Genomic DNA, 10,719 nt, shown 5'->3' with positions numbered 1-10,719 from the left:
GGAGACTGTTGAGACTTGATTAAGTGCATTGCCTTTTAATAGGAGGCAGGGAAGTTCTAATGGCTTACACCACCCATGTACGTGAGTGTCTGACAAATTCCATGGAAGAAATAGTAGTCATGTACAAGGAATTAGGGCTTAGGAAGAAAGCCCTCAATCCTGAGAACATGGATGATGGTTCCCACTCCTGGGTCACTTAACTCTCACCCTAAGGAAATAAATGGGCACTAGGATACTCACCCCACTGGACTGAAAGGGTCTGCACAACAGCCAGGGGAACAGAGCTCAATGCTGAATGGGAGAACTGAACTGGCCTAAAGAAAAAAAACATGAAAGTGTTAGGTTGGCTTAGCAACCTTAACATACATTCATAATATAACATATGACTTTAGACATCACTGAACTTCACCAGTTGTGGGTATACATACTTATGTAAAAGTAAATGTGCAACAACCAAGTCACAGCATTTGGTCTGTTGATGAAGGAAAAGCTTAAGCTCACTGAGGAAAGTACACAGAGCACTGGCTGCGTGAGTCAGCGAATGATATGAAACTTCTAGAGGCACAGCTAGAAAATCAGCTAAACTGAGAGTCATAGAACTGTGTCTGTAAAACCATGGGCATCGAAGTATGGCAGTATTCAAAGCTGATTTTTTTTCTAATGGAGAAGAAAATAGAAAATTCACCCTAAATATACTGGGTAGTCGCCTATCTTCTTTTAATAATAAGGCAGTTGTTATATATCTGCAGATTTTATCCTGCGTAGTCTGTAACCATTGGCAGTTATGGGTGATGGTAGTGGCAATAATCAAGAAGGCGTACTCAGGACTTGAGAGCAGGTCATCTTTCCCTCTGGTATATCTAGCTGTTTGCCAGCAGGACACTTACACACCCAATGTTGTGAATAAATATTTATTTATGTTTGTTTACTAGGGTAGTGCACTAACCACAATAGACTATTTGCAGGCACAGTTCAGGTTATAGTTGGTAAAAGTTAAAAATGGGTCCAGCCATACAACCAACTATTTATAGCTTTGGACATGTTCTAATAAACTGCCATCTGAGCCATGACTTAAAGTTCCTTTCTGGATCAAGGTGTTAAAAATAATTACATTGCCTTTTCCCAGCTTGACCTTAATTGATAGTTGTTTTAGTGGAACATAGAAAACCCACTACAGAGAAGAGGGATTCAGACTATAGACTGATGTTTTCCCCTGCAAATTACAGTTCAGTGAATTGAAGGCCTTTGACATATACATTAAAATGTTGACTGTGAGTTGTCCCTTGCTGGTGAGGTGCAGACTATTAGTGAGGGCTAATACTGAAGTGATTATGCTGTTCATTTTCCTGAAGCTGTGTTGCTGACTGGGATGCAGCCCACAGAATTCATTCAGTATATGCCCTTAATTGGATAGATATCGGATTTTAATAGCAGTAATGTACTGCACTGAAGACCAATCAGCATATTCTGATCACATTCCTGGTACTTTGTGCATGAGGCAGCTGTCCCCTTTGTCCCACCTTAGCAATGCTGTTGTTGTACAACTTGACATATTATCATACTTGCTGCTATAGGGATTTTTTTGTTATGCCCTACCTACGCCCCACCCCCATACTTGACATGCAATGATGTTAAGCCATTAAGACTTAAGATGTTTATTGGTACTTCTTACCTCATTACATTTATGCCAGGACAGGTACCCAAATCTTACTACAGAGGACTGCCATCTTGTGATAAATAGCTTCCCCTCCTCCCATTATAGGTGAGGTGACAATAAATACTGATTCATTTCTTACCCCCCTCATCCCGCTGACTCCTCAGGTGTTGGGCACTCTAATCAACGTTGGTCACAGTCAGAACTCCATTCATCTGTGCCATGGAGCCAGCTTTCAGTAAATCATTTTGATTACTGTAAGTAGATCATGAATGAGAAAGGTCCCCAGTGGTCTAGCTCACTCACCTGTAAGCTAACTAACTAAAGTGTTGACCCTTTGCTAGGCTGCATGACAAATAATTCACACAGTAGTGTTTAGCACTCATGAGTAAGAACACTACTACACAAAAAAACAAGTAAAATAGTGAAAATCAAAACTCACTGTTAGAAGAACAAATTATTTTTGCAGGGGCTCCTCCCCCCAACATGAGGGCTATACCCTCACACCCCTACTGTTTATATATAGTAACCCTAAGACTCCTGCATCTCAAAGAAAGAGGAACTCCCCAAGTTAATGCAATCTTGAAATCAGTATGTTGTAAAACAGAATCACGAAGTCACACATTAGTGTTTGTACTTTTGGGTGTGGAACAATAATGTGCCAGTCTTCTGACACCCTATCCCTTCATCCTCTACTTATGTAAAATTCTTGGCTGCAAAGCTTTGATATGAAGATTGCTTATTTTCCTATTCCTACCCACATGACTAATAGACAATTCCTACAGTTTCAAGTAAGGAATTGCCTCTATGAGTTCATATGCTTGTCACGGAGCCTTTCTAGTGCATCCAGGGTAATTACCAAATACCTATCTCCAGTATTTTCCCACATGTGATTTCACAGGAGGAATTATTTTCCCAGGCCTGGATGACTCTTGGTTACAAGTGTGATTTTTGGTGAATCTAGAACTGTCTATACAGCAAACTTAGCTTTGGTACTTTTTTCTTTTATGTTTTTGTTTTTCCCACTGCCAGCCATCAGGGATTACGTGATCAGTAGGCCTACTTATTCCTCTGTATTACTACTTGGTATGTCAGACTTTCTCATATCCAGTTTATAACTACTTCTCTTACTTTGATTGTATTTCCTAGGATGTGGTTAATAGGGTTCCTTAATGGATCAGTCCACTAGACCTTTAAACAAACAAAGAAATAATCAAACAGCGGTTTGTAGGAGGTCATTGTCCAGGCGGTTATTAGGGTTTTGTTCTTATGGCCCTAACACCTGCTCTGGCAGCTGACATTCACACTCACATGCATGAGGGCCTGTTATGCTTTCCATTGTGGGCATGAACATTCCCATCAACATTCACTAAAGAGTACTGCATGACTGCAGCTTTGAGAAGTCACGCATACATACCTGGCCTGTATATTTTCATGACATGAGCTACTTGTCCTGTAACTGCTGGCATTGTAGTCAGCTGGATTTCCACCCCTCCTACCAGGAAGGGTGAGCAGATATTGACCACTCACTCTCACCCTCCTCCATCCAGTTCCTATAGTATCAAAGACACTAATCATTCTCATGTCATCTGGGTCATAGTTAGGGGGATATCTGTTTATGCTATGGATCTAGTCACAACTTGGGGATTTCTCAGAGTTACCAGAAATCAGATTTTCTCCCTTCTCAAAGAAATTCCTGGGCGGGGGTGGGGGTGGGGGGGATATTCTGAACACAGAATCCTGCACAAACATCCTTTTCCTCTCATTTCTCAAACAGAACAGACAGCAAGAGCATTCCCAAAAGCCCTAGACTACCTGTCATTATCCTTAATCATTGTATCTGACAAATTACTCATGAGAAATTGTCATTAGTACCTTCACAATCTTTGGAGTCACAATGCTCAGAGTACACTCTTCCACTACTTCTAACATTATGAAGAGTGTTAATGGTGCCATAACCAGAATGCCACTATCCAAGGGTTATCTTCTGTCCCTGAAAACAGACTGCTTGAACTATGCTTAGAGAACTCACCTGGAGGACCCCAAAATACAATGCCAATGGTCTCCATCTCAAAGGGAGGTAATAATAAACTACATTAACAACGTCAGTATGTAAATATCAGCTGATTGTAAATTCAATGTCTGTTATGGTAAGGCATTTCTATAACATCACAAGCAAATTAAAACATAGCACACCTCTTTAAAGTAACAAACATTGCATTCACTAACAGTACATGATACAAATTTTGGGCCATGCCAACTTATTTTCTACAGTATGACTACTACAGCAAATATTTTTACTGGGTTAATAACCTCACGGGGAACTGTTACTGAGCAGATGCTTGAGCTCAATACTGTTTGCTTGTCATTAGTAATAATATAGGGAATGATACTGTCAAGAGCTTGTATTTTTCTGCTCTATACCATCTTCATTTCTACTTTCTTAATATTCTGGTGCCTTATATTATGACAAGACTGGTAAGATATTATTCTAGCCTATTCTGTAAACAAAACTCATACTCTGTTTTTCTGTATCCTGTTCTATAAATCAAATGTATCCCATATGTGTATAAATCAAATATGTTCACTCTTGCAGAATCATTCCCCAAAACACTTGTGTTAAATGATTATATAAATGAATTTTGCTCCCTCCATGTACTGTTTTGTTTGCTCATGTATTATTTAGGTTAATCACAGATCCATGTAAACTACGAAGGTTTTGTATTGGTTAAGCAGGAAAGGCCTGGTTCATACCTGAAAAGGGTTTAACCACCTAGAGTGCCAACTTGGTTACCAGACATTAAATAAAATAAAGCAAGCTTCAAAGCTTCTTCTTTCTAATATCGTGTCAATAACTGGAAAATCATTTAATGATCCCAACTTACTTTTGTGTTTCAGTATTATGTGCACTAATGACACAGATTTAAAAATCATTTTTGCAAGGGGGTACCTTCTCTGTACCCCCCCCCCAAATGTATACATACTAAATCCACAGTCACATGAGAGCTTTTAGAAAATTCTACAAAACAATGCACACTGGACTTGCACAAACCCTTTATTTGTTCAGTTATGATTCAGCAACTAAGGACTGACCAACTGGTCTTTGATAAAACACAGGATTCACATTTCAAAGAAATGCTATCCATCCACCAAGCTATTGTAGCTTTTTGATCAGCTGTCACTCCAGGGACTCTGCAAAGGGACAACATAAGGGAAATGGGGTGTAGCGACAAAGATTGGTGCTCATTTTTTCCCCTTTTTACAGCCTAAAAATAACTTTATGGTTTAAAGCTGTTCAGATGACTCTTACCCGCCAAGTGGCTTACTGTTTATTTTTCATGGCAAGATAAAATCTTAGCAAACACATGAAACAAGACCTGGAATCTCATGAATGGCAAGTGGAAAAGGACAGCTTAATGATTTTCATAAAAATATGGGATCACCCCAAAGTAAACTTCTTCTCTCTCTTCACAGTCGCCAACCTCCTGTGTTCTGTTCAAGCCTTTTTCCGGTGAAAGCACTGGTGACCAACACCTTCTCCATCAGACTGTTGTGCCATCTCGTCTGATTCTAAGACATAAAAATGAAAAATGCAAACCTTTACTTTGTAGCTTCATGCTGGTCCAGGCAGCATTAGTTCCACTTGTAATTCAAATGCTGGTGACCTTTCCAATAATCCTGTCACTTCACAGTGGACTCTGTCTCATAAAAGGGAGAGAGTACTGTCAAGTGTGCCCACAGATGGGATAATGTCAGTAACTGGGAGCTGGGCAGAATATGCTGGTGTGGTAGCTGGTGCTCTGCTATATCTGAAATGCAAAGGGAAGTCAAATGAATGGTTGGTTTGAAGCAGCTTTCAGTGAGATTCAGAATTATAATGAAGTTGACAAAGATGATGGAGTGGTGCAGGTTCAGCTGCATAATGTCCTCCAGAGGGGGAGAGGCAGAGAACCCCTTCATATCCTTCACATATGAAAGAAAGGAGGAGAAAACAAACATAGATACAGAAAGCTGATGAATATTTATTTCTGCCCCAAACAAAATGCAGTACAAGAGCATGTCTGTTTTTAAAGAATAGCTATGGCGGGGTGAAGAAGGTAGTTGCCCCAGGTGCAAGGTGTGACAGGGCACAATTAGGAAATGCCAGTCAATCAGTAGTGCATTGCTGGCATTCGTTTCATTACCTGCATTTCGGAATGCCAGTACAGAAGTGAATAGCTGTGCTACTTTTGCACTCAGGACAGCAGTGTGTACGGTACTTCTGTAATTTATAGAAAGTAGTTAGCTGCAGTTTTTGAAAAGCAGTAGGAAGATTCTTTCAGTAAAACCTGCTTTTTTCTAAAGCTGAGGGCACAGAGTCAGACCTGCCTTGCTCCTCAGGTCTGCACTGCAGATTAAGGAAGTAACTTTTTTCTTTTCTTTCACTCCTTAGAGTTGAGGGACGCTGCTCAGGAGGAATGCACAGCTTTGAACAGTAGATCACGGGAAATGGACCTTTCCAAAATGTATAGTTGAAGGCCACAGGTTGGGAAGAATAAACAATGCAGCTGGCTTGGAGTGTCAGAGGTGCACACTTGGCTTGCCACTGTGATGAGGAGCACCAAATTTGGGAAATGGGCTTTTTTTTCTCCTCAGCTTAAAGCTGAGGACCCAGCTTAGAAAGAACACACCTGGCTTAGAGAGATAGATCCAGGGAAGGGAACTTTTTTTTGGCCCCTCAAGTTATAGTTGAGGGGTACAGGTCAAGAAGAATGCTGTTGGGTTGGAGCACCAGATCAGGGGAACAGACTCAATTTAGAGTTCAAGAGTGACAGATAATGGAATGGCACTGGGTGCTAGCTTAACCAGGTACGACTCACTCACGACTGTAACTGTCAGGCAAGAAGCCAGACTCAGAAATACTAATCAGATCCCCATTTGAGGTTTCAGAGCATTGTGACTTTGGAATGATCTAGAAGTACAGCACCTACTTGTGCATTGTAGTGGGCATTTTAGACAAAGAGCTCTCTCACAAAATACAGCTATGGCTGACATGACTTTGGTAACAACTATTCAGTTCAGCAGTCTAACGGGACACACTTCAAGATACACATCAAGAAATCCTCCAGAATGAAGTTATAAGCAACATGCAAAAAGTTTCATATGTACACTCAAACCAGCAAAATGATGAGAAAAGGGAAAAGATGACTGGCAAAAGTGACAGAGAGAAATGAAAAGAAATGCGGTAGGTGTGAACAAAAACTGCACAGAAAAAAAGAAACTTTGTCTTACTTTCAGATCTACATGCAAAAAATGTCATAAAATGGGGCACTGGGCAAGAATGTGTCACATCAAATCAGCAGGTAAAGTTAGTGAACAATGAAAGCAAGTTAACAGATACTTTCCTCGGGTGAGTAAGCCAGGTGCAAACACGGAGCAATGGAAAGTTCTTCTATTGAAACAGGACCTGATGCTTGTAGAAGGAGTGGAAAGACCTTCAATGTGTTTATTCCAAAAGGAATACTGCATGATAAGTTACTACTGAACAGTCCTGGTGATCATATAATTTGCCTAGGGCAGTTTCAGGCATTCACTGAGTATATAGGGACTCAGCATTGCTTTCCAGTTTATGTGATCTGCAGTCAAAATGTAATCATTTTAGTCAGTTAATAGCTAAAGTAAAGGGACTTGGAAGAAATACCTTTTTGGGGGTTTGTTTTGTGTGGTATTGGGTGGAGTTTTTGTTTTAGTCTTAAAATGAACAGCTGAGAATGCTAATGAAAGCAAAGCTACATTCATATGCAAAATATACAGCGCAAAGGATCCATCTATCCCTGATGCAGAAAGTTACAGTAGAACTACACAGTATGGAAGATAATGGTATTACTGTGTAGCTGAGGTAGCCCACAGACTGCAGTACAATCACCGTTTGAGTCTTGAAGAAAAATGGACAGATATAGGTTCATAGGTTGGTACTAGGCTATTGGCCCTAGGGCCTATACAAGCCTAGCCATAACAATTCCCTGGATATTTCTTCCCACAATATTTACTTCCCTGGACCCCTGTCTAGCAGGGGGACTGAGGTGAGTCAATTTAAAAAAAAACTAATTTGGTACTGAAAAAGAAAATACATATTCTGCCTTTCCTGAAAACACAATGACAAAGCTGACTTAAGTTATAGTATTTTCTTTTATGACTCTGCAAGTGAATTTTGGTGTATATCCTTGCATCCTAAAGGCAACAAATTAACTACACTTATGGTACAGTTTGCCAGATATTGCTGCCATTTAAAATTATTAATTCTCTGGAAATGTTTCAAAGAAAATTAGATATGGCACGGCCTAAATGTAGTTTCAGTGTGCATATATATAATTCTTGTATATGTTAGTACAATGAAAGAGCATGCAATACTTTTGCTCTTTCAAAAGGTGGGGAATGCAGAAAAAGAAGTCCTCAGACAGAATCGGGTATGGTTCTTGGACTATTAAATGACTGGGGTCAGATGAGGTCTAGACAAGGTAGAATCTGCTAAGCTGGGTGCATCATCTCAGAACATGGAAGAGCTAAAGAGAAGCATGGCAAATTACTTAGGTAAAAGCCAGTACAACTGGCATAAAGGGGAAAAAGCCCTGACTATGGCCCAGGTGACCTGAGTTTTGCTAGTGGCTTGGGTGCTTAAAGGGGCTAGCAGGGCTGGTGGGTGAGCCCATCCTGAGGAAGACAGGGTCTGAGATGAACACAAACACTCTCTGCCATCATCCTTCAAATGAGAGGTGCCAATACAGAGGAGTGGCCTTGGAGCAAGTGCCAGGATCATTAAGCCACCTATTGATGGTAGCCAACACAGAGAGTGTGTAGAACCATGCACTCACAAGGACATGGTATTGTCGGCTACCATGGAGATGCCATTTACATGCCTCCCTGCCCAGAGGGTGGTGTTAGGATGTTCAAAATACTCTCATTTCTGGGATATCCGTGAATGCACAAAGCACCCTCATAGCTTTCTGAATGATGTCTTACCTCAGACAGCTATTGCCTTGGCTCCAGGTGGAATTCCTGAAGCAGAGGCATGAATATACACTGTCTGTGTGCAGGTCAGATGGTCAGCAGGTGTGGGGACAAAAATCACCTATAAAAAATTACCTGGGTAAGTATATCACAAAATACTCTAAAGTGGAATAGTCATTGTATGATATCTTAAAAAATAAAAATACCTCTTCATGGGAAAGCACTCAACAAACTACATTTAAGCACTTAAAAATGTTAACAATAGCACTGTTCTTTACTTCCTATGATGACAGTTAAGTCACTAGTGTTTCAGCAGATAGAAACAGCTACAGGATTGGAGGGGTTCTTCTCCAGCTCCATGAGAAATGCAAATACCAGTGCATATTTTCCTGAAGCTTGTAAAAAGTATGAGAAATATTTCTGTGGGATGGACAGTTTGAAGCAGAGCATAAGACACTGATTCCCTTGTTTGACAGCAAAGACCTGAATAATGCTCTCCTGAGTTATCAGTGACTTTCACTACAAATTGTGAGATTTAGGATAACAACAGACTATGCAGTGGGTAAATTCCTTGATGTGGAAGATTCTTTGCCTCAAAGTCCATTATGGAACACTAAAAGAGATGAATACTTATGTTGATGTTGAGTGTTATACAATGGCTGTCTTGAAAGGCATACCAGCTACTCCCAGAAGAATTGCCTTATTAGAGAGGCTGTGATGACCCCACTTAAACCCAGGGCAGTAACTAAGGAGCTTCAATACTCACCGCTGTCTCTGGTAAGGTAGCATCACTGAAAGCAGGGATTGAAACACAGAGTTTCACCTAGGATTACACAGGTGTGGCCTTGGTGTTATCATAATAAGCATAAACACTCTCAGGTTAGTAAAAGTACTTTCTAAATAACCATCCACAATATATGGTAGTAAAATATTTAATAATAAATAAAATAATTTAAAACATGTGTACACTGAACAACTGATTCTAATAAACCATAGAGTTTAACACACAGGAATTATGAAAATAACACTGTTGGATAGATTTCACACTGATTGTAGGACAAACTCTATCTAACTATATTTCTCTGACTAAAGATTAACTGTCCCTGTCTAATCTAATTAACTCGGCAAGGCAAGATGATACTCTTACTTATGCCAGGTAAGATAAGAATTTATGCCCACTCTTCAGGCTATTGTCTGGTCCTCATCGACTGGAATAATAACTATTACTATTATTGCTGAACAGCTCTGAAAAACAAACTGAGTGATAACAATTGACCACTGCATAACAACTGAACAACTACTACTACTATTGAACTTTAACTGACTCAGAACCTACTTTAATAGCAGAATTGTTTTTAAAAGTCACGGAAAGCTGTTATGAGAATTCTACACTCTCGTGTCAGACTTTAAAAAGCAGCAAAACAGCTGCTGTGGAGAGTCTGTTCCTTTTTTCTCTGGCACATGATGGCATCACATCTAAGTCAGCTGACTGGCATAACCTACATACAGAATTCTTTTTAAAAAACATACATTTGGTCAGTTAGAACACCGCTTGATTCAAACTTCTTACATAAATCAAAGTAATAATAAAAAAAATGTAAACTTATTTACAAAATTATAGCTAGGCATGCTGGCATATGTAACACAGGGTAATTTACAATTATTTGTAAGTGTTTATAAAACTTCAGCCAGTCATGCTAGCACAAATAATATCTAATATCCTCACAGAGGTTATAGCAGCTGATGGTCATTTACAAATCATGATTACATTTACTTGAACTAGTTGGTCAGAACATAACATTAAAGTACCATTTACCATTAGAGAGTTTTTCCACCTGAAAAGTGAAATGCTATAGCAAAATGTTTACGTCATAACAGGATCAAGGATTGTAATAGTTCAGACCGTGAGATCAGGTGCCATTAATAACATATAATTGGGGCATAGAGGTTTAACAAAGTACTGAGAAATGGACAGGCTTTCAATGTGGTGGACAGAAATTCATTGTAAAAATAAAGTCATATCATGTCGATATGTTGTGAACTGAGAAGAAAGATGAAGACACCTTTGAGTCCAACAC

The sequence above is a fragment of the Protopterus annectens genome, chromosome 10.part0 (genome assembly GCF_019279795.1).
Source record: "Protopterus annectens isolate FY-2018-M chromosome 10.part0, PAN1.0, whole genome shotgun sequence".
Classification (NCBI taxonomy): domain Eukaryota; kingdom Metazoa; phylum Chordata; order Ceratodontiformes; family Protopteridae; genus Protopterus; species Protopterus annectens.
The sequence above is the reverse complement of the archived record's forward strand: the minus strand, read 5'-3'. Positions refer to the sequence as shown.